The 12,367-nt window shown below is 36.3% G+C and overlaps 1 protein-coding gene across 1 annotated transcript in view; it reads right to left on the bottom strand.

The window, feature by feature from the left end:
* The window catches only part of LOC108288041 (MAM domain-containing glycosylphosphatidylinositol anchor protein 2-like), a 735,245-nt gene that overhangs the window by 457,709 nt on the left and 265,169 nt on the right, over nucleotides 1–12,367 (bottom strand). The window lies entirely within an intron of this gene.

The raw sequence follows: 12,367 nt of genomic DNA on the forward strand, positions 1-12,367 counted from the left end.
TTTTTTTAAAGACGGGGTTTCACCATGTTGGTCAGGCTGATCTTGAACTCCCAACCTCAGGTGATCCGCCCGCCTGGGCCTCCAAAGTGCTTGGATTACAGGCATAAGCCACCATGCCCGGCCCATTCATGTCTTTAATACTATGTATTGAGCAGCCACTGGCTAAAAAGGCCTCCCTTCAGACACCGAATACATTAGTTAAGCAAAACAGATGCAGATTCTTGACTGCAGGAATTTTTTTTACAACCTAATAGGGAGAGATAGATAAGAAATAACACATGTAGTAGGCAGAATAACGATTCTCCAGAGATGTCCCTACCCTAATCCCTAAAATCTGTGACTACTGTCTTCCATGGCACGAGGGAATTTATAGATATAATTAAGGTCATGAGTCTTAAGACAGAGAGGTTATTCTTACATGCATGGTAGACTCAATCTAATCTTATGATCTTTTAAAAGTAAACAACTGTCTCTCCCTGGAAGTGTAAAGGAGGTAGAGGCAGAGGGGGAAATCAGAGATAGCCTATGCCTAAGAAGGATTTAATGAGCAATTGCTAGCTCTCAGATGTAGGGATCCATATGCAATAACTGGAGAAAGGACTCTAGGTGCTAAGGATGGCCACAGCTAGAAGTCAGCAAGAACAATGAAATCTCCACAAAGTTTTACCAACACTCTGAATAAACTTCAAAGTCTATTCTTCTCCATGCTGCCTCTGTATTTTTGTAATTTGCCTGCCTATCAATAGAAACCTAATACAAAATACAAAATAATTAAATTAGATAACATTAGATGATTTTTTTAGGTGCCATTTTTTAAAAAGTAAAATTAGTATAAGGTTAGAGGGGTCAGGAATGCCTGGTTGAGGAGATAGGGCAGATGGAGGATTAAATACGATGGCCAGGTAGGGACTCTTATCAAGAAGGTCATATTTAAGAAAAGATGTGATGGAGGTAATAATCTTGGCCAAGTGGACACATGAAAGAAGTCTTTCCAGGCAAAGGGACCTGCGAGAGGAATGACTCCAAAGCAGACTGGCATCTCTGAAGAATGACAAGAAGCCTTCTGTGTCTGGAGTGAATTGGTGGAAGAGGGCATGTGAAGATAAAATCAGAAAGGTGGAGAGACGGGATCTCCCACCAGAAAGGGATCACAGTCCTTGGAAACTGTCATTTTTACTATGAGTGAATGGGAAGACACTGAAAGATTTGAAAACACAAATAATATTATATGATTTAAAAGTTTCAAGGGCCAGTGTGGCTGCTGTATAGAACATAGCCTGCTATGGGAAGAAGCCAAGAGATTTGTTCTGAGGTTACTTCACTAAACCACACAAAAGATAATGAGAGCTTAACTAAGGCATGAAAGATGGAGGCAATGGGAAGGGACTCTGCTCTCTAAATAATTTTTCAAATGTACATATAAAATTTAAGAGATTCTTTTTTCAGGTAGCCACCATGGCATTCCTAGATGGCTTCACTTAATTATTATAAATATATTGCACTATCATCAAAGCATTCATCACACTGGTCTGAAATCACCTGTTTACTCTTTCTCTCCTAGATTGCAAATTGAACTCTAAGAAAAGCAACTGTGTATTTTCAGGTGAGCCTAATAAAAAGCTACATGCTGCCATCCCTACTCTTCATCTGTACTGTAGGTACAGTTCAGTTTTCCGAGAAGAGTTATCTTTTATGACATAGCAGAGGTCCTCCAGGCCACTTCCCTCAGAAGCTATATCACTGCAAAACACCCAGATGACACGTAGAGGTGAAAGTCAAGTTCATATTATTTTGATTTTTTTTTAAGAAAGAAAGCCTCACAAATATGGTATAATCATCAGTAGAAAGATAGTCAATTTGGAATATTGCTTCTTGGATTTTAATTTACTTTCCCCCCCTTTGTGGGTTGAAGCATTCTAAAGACACGGTGTAGACCAATCCAATAAGAAAAAATCATAAGCAGTGATACCATGTTCATGTATCACTTAGAAGTAAAGTGCAAAAAACTTCAGAGAATGTGAAGTACATGTGATAACTGATTTCTGCTCAGTAATAAGCACCACAATCTTACAGGCTATGAGATTCATTTTGTTTTAAAAACTTTTTAAAATTGGTCCATATATCAACAGTAACAAGAACCAAGGAACATTTGTTGTCTTCAGACAGGAAGCTTGCCAGGATCATAGCAAAGATAATTTTGCATTCTAACCACTGGTTAGAAGACATGCCTATAAATTAATCCTTGGCACTAAAGGCTTTAACCATTTAGTACCAAGAGAAGCATAATTAACCTGGAGTGAGCAGTCTTTCTTGTAGTTTACTTAAGAGGATGCTAAAATCTGGGAGAGTGTGAGAAAAAGGAAGTAGTGCTAACTTTGCTTTTCTAGTTTTTGAAAATTTTACAAACAAGCATGTTAATGGTCATTTAAAGAAACCAAGAAATCATTTATACCCTTTCCTTTCAGTTGTACTGTACTAATTTGATGCTGGTATTTACCAGTTTTCTTTTTGTTTTTGTATACTTGTGGTTTACTTCCTCACTCTTCTTAAAGTTTGTCTTTGTAACAAACATAACAAGTGATTTCAGACAACAATGGCATAGCAACTGTAATCACACATAAAAGAAGCATTTGATATATACTTCTCTTTTTGAACATGTAAATGAATCAAATGCATGGATGAAGAGAGAGAAACTATACCATTTCACAGAACAAGAACTTTCAAAAACTTATTATTCTAAAAATAATTGCAAAATGTCCACATTCCTATTTTTTCTATGTAAATCAGTCTATTGCTTTTTACCATAAGTTCTCTCTAAAGTAAACTTGGTAAATATTTTATGCTTGGTCTAATATTAAAATTGGTCTAATATTAAATGTACTTTTTTACTAATTGAATCAACAAGTATTTATACAGTATCTACTATTCATCAAACACTCTCCTAGCTATTAGAAATAAAGGATGTCTAAGACACAGATCTTGCCTTTGAGACTCTCAAATACTTTTCTTACTCAATTTTAGTCTGTTGACTAGGCTTTCAACGCTGGATTAAACCCCTATCCTCCAGGGCTTGAAAGTTCACTGTAATGTATTTGGCAGATCACTGGCTTAATGTAGGAGAATTAATCTGTTTCCTATAGATAGAGGTATATTACAGTTTATGAGGGAAGAAAAGTACATCTTTTCTGCAAATGGAAATAATCAGAAAAGGATGATTTGTAGGTCCCCAAAAAAAGGCAATATAATATGAATTGATCCCTCTATAATTATAATAGGAATACCATAAATGTACTTTTTTTTTCTGTCCAGTGGGAAAGGGTTAGTGGTTAGAAAGCAGTAAAAAAAGTCTCCCAGGCTTTAACAGTACACTGCAGAGCGTAATATTAAAAGGGGAAAAGAAAACAAAGGCATGTATAAAAGTGGCTAATGTGGTGGGGTTGGAACATTCTAGAATGTCCTAAAACTCTGGACAAATTATCATGACTAAAACTAAGGCCATTTATTTCACTGTCCAGATAGGAAGACAGTAACCAAACTTGGCATTCCCTTAAATAATTAAGTACAAGTTTACCCATACTTTTGTTCTGAATTATTTACATTTTATTACATCATGGAGACCATAACAGTTGGTCTTGGAAAACAAAAAACTATAACTATAAGCAAAAAAGCTATACAGGACCAGAAGATAGGAAAATAAAGCATATGGAAATGAAAGCATATGGCAACTGGCAGTAGGCACATGAAGGAGCACATAAGGAAAATGTTAGCATTAACCTATGTGTAAAGCAGGCAGATCACAGCCATCTGCTCCACTGGTCTGTCAAATTCACAAATTCTGCTTATCAATGCATATTCTAGAATGAATCATCAGGCATCCATTCCTATTTTGGAAAAAGGGCCCCGGCCATATTAGGTCATTTGATATAAACCCAAAGGCCTGTAAGATTTCCTATGGAGTGCTCTGTGCCAGATACTGTTACAAATATTAACTATTTACAAAGACATTGAAAAGTAGACACTCTTACTAGGAGTATTAACAACTTATTGGAAAACGAACTTGCAGTTAAGTTAAAAATCTTGTCTAAAGTCTCACAGTCGGTAACCCAGTGCAGTCTAACACCCATTTAGTTTGGTAATATTTTCTGGAAAAGTAAAGTGTAGTCATCAAAACACTCACAACTGTCTTCGGTTTTCCTAATATGAAATGTCTGTCAATCTTCATGGGGGAAAGGAAGAATGAATAATGTGAGACAAAAACAAAAACAAAAATACCTCAATACAGGAAGCTCTACAGACAATTATTTAGAAGAAAAACAAAATAAAAGTTTTGTTTCCTTTTATTATTTCCTTTTATTATTTTTTTTCAAGAGATGGGGTGTGTAGGGTGTCATTTGGTCACCCAAGCTAGAGTGCAGTCGTAATCACAGCTCCAGCTTCTCCTGGGCTCAAGAAATCTTTCCTCCTCAGTCTCCCTAAGTAAATGGGAATACAGGTGCATGCCACAACACCCAACTAATGTTTTTAATTTTTGTAGTGATGAGGTCTCACATTTTGCCCAGGTAGGTCTTGAAATCCTGGCTTCAAACAATCCTCTAGCCTTGGCCTCCCAGTGTTAGGATTACAGACAGGAGCTACTGTGTCCTGCTAAAAATATCTCAAGATGCAAAAATACTTTTGAAATGTTGTAGAGTGAAGATACTATATAAATTCTGTGGCAAAATAAATTCCTTTGAGAGTAGATTTACAGAGGGAGAGAGAGGCTGGAAGGAAAGAAATGCTCTAGGCTATCACCAACATCAGTCTCATTTCCTCAGGAAAGAGCCTTAAGGTTGTCAGATGCTATTAATGTACACGCACAAGCCACATGTTGCCCATGCAATTTGAAGGTGTGATTCTGAGAAAAGGCCCTTTGAGCTAAACAGTTTTGCATTCATCCTTAATGAGAAGTCAAAGATTTTAATCCACGCTCTGGTTGAAATAAAGGAAACTGATGTATCTCAGGGATTTATCAATGTGCTTTTGAAAACTATCAACATCTTACCAAAATTTCACTTTATTTTTTCAGAACCATTTTTGCTTTAGTCAAAAAAACTGTATAGTGCTAAACATTTTAATTCCATGTGAATAAAATCATTCCATCAGGCTAATATTTGAGCCATATTTCAGTATTTAAAATTGATATTAAACCTGGTCTATTGCTATTAAATATCTATAAAATGACAAAAGTTTTGGCTGCAAAATATTTGACTGCAAGTAAACATTAGACACCAAGGAAAGCACATGCGTTAATCACTGGTTCATAGGCTGGAAATTGTGCATGGTTAATTGCTGAGGTTAAGAGCATGTCCTTTAATAAAACGAAGCCAAGAAAATTACTAAGTCTTAGTATGTCTCATGCATTGCATTAGATGTTTGAGTTTCTAAAAATGGATCTCTGTTTTCAAGGGGAAGGACAGTAAGAAAGAAGTAGTACGAAATGCGGGAATAAAAAAGTAACTAAAGGCATTGCCTATGTCTTCAATAATCCTGTAAGGGAAAAATTTCAAATTTTTTTTTGCTAAATACTTGGAAAGACCTAGATCAAGCAAACCTAACAGATATTTACAGAACTCTCCACCCCAAATCCACAGACTATACATTCTTCTCAGCACCACATCACACCTACTCTAAAATTGACCACATAATTGGAAGTAAATCACTTCTTAGCAAATGCAAAAGAATGGAAATCATAACAAACAGTCTCTCAGAACACAGTACAATCAAGTTAGAACTCAGAATTCAGAAACTAACTCAGAACCGCACAGCTTCATGGAAACTGAAAAACTGGCTCTTGAATGTTGACTGGATAACAATGAAATGAAGGCAGAAATAAAGATGCTCTCCAAAACCAACAAGAACGAAGACACAACATACCAGAATCTCTGGGACACATTTAAAGCAGTCTCTAGAGGAAAATATATAGCAATAAATGCCCACATGAGAAGCAAGGAGAGATCTAAAATTTGCAACCTATGGTCAAAATTGAATGAGCTAGAGGAGCAAGATTAAAAAAACCTCAAAACCTAGCAGAAGACAAGAAATAACTGAGATCAGAGCAGAACTGAAGGAGATAGAGACACAAAAAAAAATCCTTCAAAAAATCAATAAATCCAGGAGCCGGTTTTTATGAAAAGATCAACAAAATAGACAGACCACTAGCCAGATTAGTAAAAAAGAAAAGAGAGAATAACCAAATTGATGCATTAAAAAAAGATAAAGGGGATATCACCACAGATTCCACAGAAATTCAAATCATCATCAGAGATTATTACAAACAACTCTATGCACATAAACTAGTTAACCTGGAAGAAATGGATAAATTCCTGGACACTTGCATCCTCCCAAGCCTAAACCAGGAAGAAGTCGAAACCCTGAATAGACCAATAACAAGGTCTGAAGTTGAAGCAACAATTAAGAGCCTACCACCCAAAAAAAGCCCAGGTCCAGATGGGTTCATAGAGGAATTCTACCAGACATACAAAGAGGAGCTGGTACCATTCCTTCTGAAACTATTCCTAATAATCCAAAAAGAGGGAATCCTTCCCAAATAATTGTATGAGACCAATATTATCCTGATACCAAAACCTGGCAGAGACTCAGCAAGAAAAGAAAACTTCAGGCCAATATCCATGATGAACATAGATGCAAAAATCTTCAATAAAATACTGGGAAACTGATTGCAACAGCACATCAAAAAGCTTATCCACCATGATCAAGTAGGCTTCATCCCAGGGATGCAAGGCTGGTTCAACCTACTGAAGTCTATAAATGTAATTCACCACATAAACAGAACCAAAGACAAAAACCACATGATTATCTCAATTGATGCGGAGAAGGCCTTTGACAAAATTCAACAGCCCTTTATGCTAAAAACCCTCAATAAAGTAGGTATTGATGGAACGTATCTTAAAATAATAAAAGCTATTTACGACAAACCAACAGCCAATATCATACTGAATGGGCAAAAACTGGAAGAATTCCCTTTGAAATCTGGCACTAGACAAGGATGCCCTCTCTCACCACTCCTGTTCAATATATATTGGAAGTTCTAGCCAGAGCAATGAGGCAAGAAAAAGAAATAAAGGGTATTCAATTAGGAAAGAAGGAAGTCAAATTGTCTCTATCTGCAGACAACATGATTGTATATCTGGGAGACCCCATTGTCTCAGCCCAAAATCTCCTGAAACTGATAAGCAACTTCAGCAAAGTCTCAGGATACAAAATCAATGTGCAAAAACCACAAGCATTCCTATACACCAATAACAGACTTAAAGAGAGCCAAATCAAGAATGACCTGCCATTCACAATTCCTAAAGAGATTAAAATACCTAGGAATACAACTAACAAGGAATGTAAAGGACCTCTTCAAGGAGAACTACAAGCCACTGCTCAATGCAATAAGAGAGGATACAAACAGATGGAGAAACATTCCATGTTATGGTTAGGAAGAATCAATATCGTGAAAATGGCCATACTGCCCAAAGTAATTTACAGGTTGAATGCTATTCCCATCAAGCTACCAATGACCTTCTTTACAGAACTGGAAAAAACCACCTTAAACTTCATATGGAATCAAAAGAGAGCCCACAAAGCCAAGTGAATTCTAAGCAAAAAGAACACAGTGGGAGGCATCACACTACTGGACTTCAAACTATACTACAAGGCTACAGTCATCAAAACAGCATGGTACTGGTACCAAACAGAGATATAGACCAATGGAACAGAACAGAGGCCTTGGAGGCAACACAACATATCTATAACCATCCGATCTTTGACAAACCTGACAAAAACAAGCAATGGGGAAAGGATTCCCTGTTTAATAAATGGTGTTGGGAAAACTGGCTAGCCGTGTGTGGAAAGCAGAAACTGGAACCCTTCCTGACACCTTACACTAAAATTAACTCCAGATGGATTAAAGGCTTAAACATAAGATGTAATATCATAAAAAGCCTAGAAGAAAATCTAGGCAAAACCATTCAGGACATAGGCATAGGCAAGTACTTCATGACCAAAACACCAAACGCATAGGCAACAAAAGCCAAAATAGACAAATGGGACCTAATCAAACTCCACAGTTTCTGCACGGCAAAAGAAACAGTCATTAGACTGAATCAGCAACCAAAAGAATGGGAAAAAATTTCTGCGATCTACCCATCTGACAAAGAGCTGATATCCAGAATTTACAAAGAACTAAAACAAATTTACAAGATAAAAACAAACAAGCCCATTCAAAAGTGGGCAAAGGATATGAACAGACACTTTACAAAAGAAGACATACATGAGGCCAACAAACATATGAAAAAATGCTTATCATCACTGGTCATTAGAGAAATGCAAATCAAAACTACATTGAGATACCATCTCACGCCAGTTAGAATGGCGATCATTAAAAAATCTGGAGACAACAGATGCTGGACAGGATGTGGAGAAATAGGAGCACTTTTACACTGTTGGTGGGAGTGTAAATTAGTTCAACCATTGTGGAAGACAGTGTGGTGATTCCTCAAAGACCTAGAAATAGAAATTCCATTTGACCCAGCAATCCCATTACTGGGTATATATCCAAAGGCTTATAAATCATTCTACTATAAGGACATATGCACACAAATGTTCATTGCAGCACTGTTCACAGTAGCAAAGACCTGGAACCAACCCAAATGCCCATCGATGATAGACTGGACAGGGAAAATGTGGCACATATACACCATGGAATATTATGCCGCCATAAAAAACAATGAGTTCATGTCCTTTGTAAGGACATGGATGAACCTGGAAACCATCATTCTCAGCAAACTGACACAAGAACAGAAAATCAAACACCACATGTTCTCACTTATAGGTGTGTGTTGAACATTGAGAACACATGGACACAGGGAGGGGAGCATCACACACTGGGGTCTGTTGGGAAGAAATAGGGGAGGGACAGCGGGTGGTGGGCAGTTGGGGAGAGATAGCATGGAGAGAAATGCCAGATATAGAGTGAAGGGGAGGAAGGCAGCAAATCACACTGCCATGTGTGTACCTATGCAACAATCTTGCATGTTCTTCACATGTAATCGAAAACCTAAAATATAATAAAAATAAAAAATAAAGAAAATAATCGGAAAGAGTCAAACACAGATTATTATTCTGGTTAAAACATCTGACATTTACAAGGTAAATATCTATATAACAAAAAGACTAGCCATCCTCTTGATGCTGTATTTATTATAAGTTACACACACACACACACACACACACACACACACACATATATTTTTACACTGTGAAAACAAAGACACTTAGCAGCTTTTTGGGATTGGACTAAACACCAAGTAACATGTTCTATATACAATGAAACGTAAGTTACAAAAGGACATTATGAAAACAAGGGAATAGAGTGAGTCAATCAGCCATGGCAACAGCATGGTTAGAGATTTATTAGAATTATAGGAACAGGAATCAACCTTCAATTCTGTTACGAATATCATTAAAACTATACAGTACCTATGTCTCAGGCTCTTTTAAGTTCCAAGGAAAGAAGAGTACTAGATGCAGACTTTTGAGGATGTAAGAGTCTATTCAGAAGAAGATTGCATTTATAAAATGATAAGTAGCTTTTCTTAAGGGCCACGAGAATGAAAGAGATATAATGTCACTCAGGAATTAAGAGACATATGAAGTCTTACTGGGATACAGTAGAGTGGAAAGACTCAGCTATGAAATTGAGTTATAGTCCTAGGCTATTATCCAGCCACTTATCCCAAATAAAACTGTTTCATTTCCATAATGTCCATGAACATTGTAGATAAGTCCACTGACTAGAAAGGAGCAGCACGTTTTTATACCCAGGATCCATGCTTACCAGTTGTATCACTTTTGCCTAATAACTTAATCTTTCTAAGATTGAGTATTTTATTAAAGTATGAGAATAACAAATTACCATGCCATCAACTAGTTATAAAAAATAAATTATATAATTCATAAAATATAGCTAGTATATACCAAAGTGTTCAGTAAATGTTGACTACTAATGGAAAGAATAATAACCTTTGCTAAATTACAAATAAGTATCTAAAACTAAATATCTTGTGATATAAATAGATAGATAAGAAAAGGGAAATAGTATGAGATTAAGCACTTGCTGATTCATTAATTTAAGTAAAAACTAAAAATCAATGTTGAGTCTCCAGAGCTCTACAAAAATGCTAAAATACATTGTACTTGTGGATCTAAAACCTGCCAAGGTTGAGGTCTGAACTTACTTTCCTTGATTCATATTTTACTTTATACATCACTGCTATGTTGAACATTTGATCATTATTAAGTTTTGTGATGATTTCTCCTAATTTAAATTTATACCATGCAACCGAGCACCCAATAAAAATTCAGATGTAATAAAGTAGATATTTAAAAAGAGGGAAAAGTAAAAAGTCCTTAAAATTAATGTAATCATCATTTTTATTAACATTGTAAAAATTTATATACAATTCTATTGCAAATAAAAACCCAAAGAAAATATTTGTTTCCATTCAAATAATCTTAATAGTGAAAATGTAAATGGTTACATATAAACATAAATTTGAGTATTTTCCATCATCAGGTTTTTTAGTTCACCCATTTCCTTTAACACAAAATAAACTAATGTTACTCTTCTGATATGATGAAGACTATTTTATAAAATCTTAATTGGATAAACCAAACTGGATCCAGATGCAGAGTGATTTCCATACCAATAACTCTTTTAGACCATAGCAATAACTCTTTTAGACCAGGTATAATTTTGGTTGCTCACATACAAAGAAGAAACATGGATTAATCAATATGCATGTTTCCTGAATGGCAAACTCAGCAACCTATCTTTGCCTCATAGTCTCAGATAATAAACTCTAACAGTATTTTATAATTTAAGCAACTTTAGTCATCCTACCTTGTTTGAAACATGTTTTATATATAGTTTGGATATCTACACATATTCACTAGTCACACCCCTTATATGCTGTTTCACTATCTGTGGCTTCAGAAACCGATGGTACAGTATAATAAGATACTAAGAGAGGGAAAGATCACATTCACACATGCTTTATTACAGTATTAGTTATAATTGTTCTATTTTATTATTAGCCATTATTGTTAATCTCTTACTGTGCCTGATTCATAAATTAAACTTTATTATGGGTATATTTTAAAAAAATGTAATATATATAGGATTAGGTACTATCTGCAGTGCTGCAAACCCAAAGAGAATTTTTGCATAAACCTTAACAGAACACACTCAAGTTATATAACCAAATATCCACAGACTGGGTTATTTACAAACAACAATTTATTTCTCACAGTTTTGTGGGCTGGAAGTTAGAGATCAAGGTGGCAGCATGGTTTTTGGTGAGGACCTTACTCTGGGCTGCAGACTGCCATCTTCTTGCTGCATCCTCACATGGCAGAAGGATTGAGGGAACCCTCTGGGGCCTCTTTTTTTATTTGTATATTTTATTGCACTTTAGGTTCTGAGGTACATGTGAAGAACATGCAGGATTGCTGTATAGGTACATACTTGGCAATGTGGCTTGCTGCCTCAATCCCCATCACCTATATCTGGCATTACTCCCCATGTTATCCCTCCCCAACAGTCTATCCCCCACTGTCCCTCCCCTAGTCCCCCCTACAGACTTCAGTGTGTGATGCTCCCCTCCCTGTGTCCATGTGTTCTCAATGTTCAACACCCGCCTATGAGCGAGAACATGCGGTGTTTCATTTTCTGTTCTTGAGTCAGTTTGCTGAGAATGATGGTTTCCAGGTTCATCCATGTCCCTACAAAGGACACAAAGTCATTGTTTTTTATAGATGCATAGTATTCCATGGTATATATGTGCCACATTGTCCCTGTCCAGTCTATCATCAATGGGCATTTGGGTTGGTTCCAAGTCTTTGCTATTGTAAACAGTGCTGCAATGAACATACGTGTGTGTATGTCTTTAAAATAGAATGATTTATAAGCCTTTGGATATATACCCAATATGGGATTGCTGGGTCAAATGGAATTCCTATTTCTAGGTCCTTGAGGAATCACCACACTGTCGCCCACAATGGTTGAACTAATTTACACTCCCACCAACAGTGTAAAAGTGTTCCTATTCCTCCACATCCTCTCCAGCATCTGCTGCCTCCAGATGTTTTAATGATTGCCATTCTAATTGGCATGAGACAATATCTCAGTGTGGTTTTGATTTGCATTTCTCTAATGACCAGTGATGAAGAGCATTTTTTCATATGTTTGTTGGCCTCATATATGTCTTCTTTTGAAAATTGTCTGTTCATCTCCTTCACCCACTTCCTAATGGTTTTTTTT

Source organism: Cebus imitator, unplaced genomic scaffold (assembly GCF_001604975.1).
Source record: "Cebus imitator isolate Cc_AM_T3 unplaced genomic scaffold, Cebus_imitator-1.0 Scaffold361, whole genome shotgun sequence".
Classification (NCBI taxonomy): domain Eukaryota; kingdom Metazoa; phylum Chordata; class Mammalia; order Primates; family Cebidae; genus Cebus; species Cebus imitator.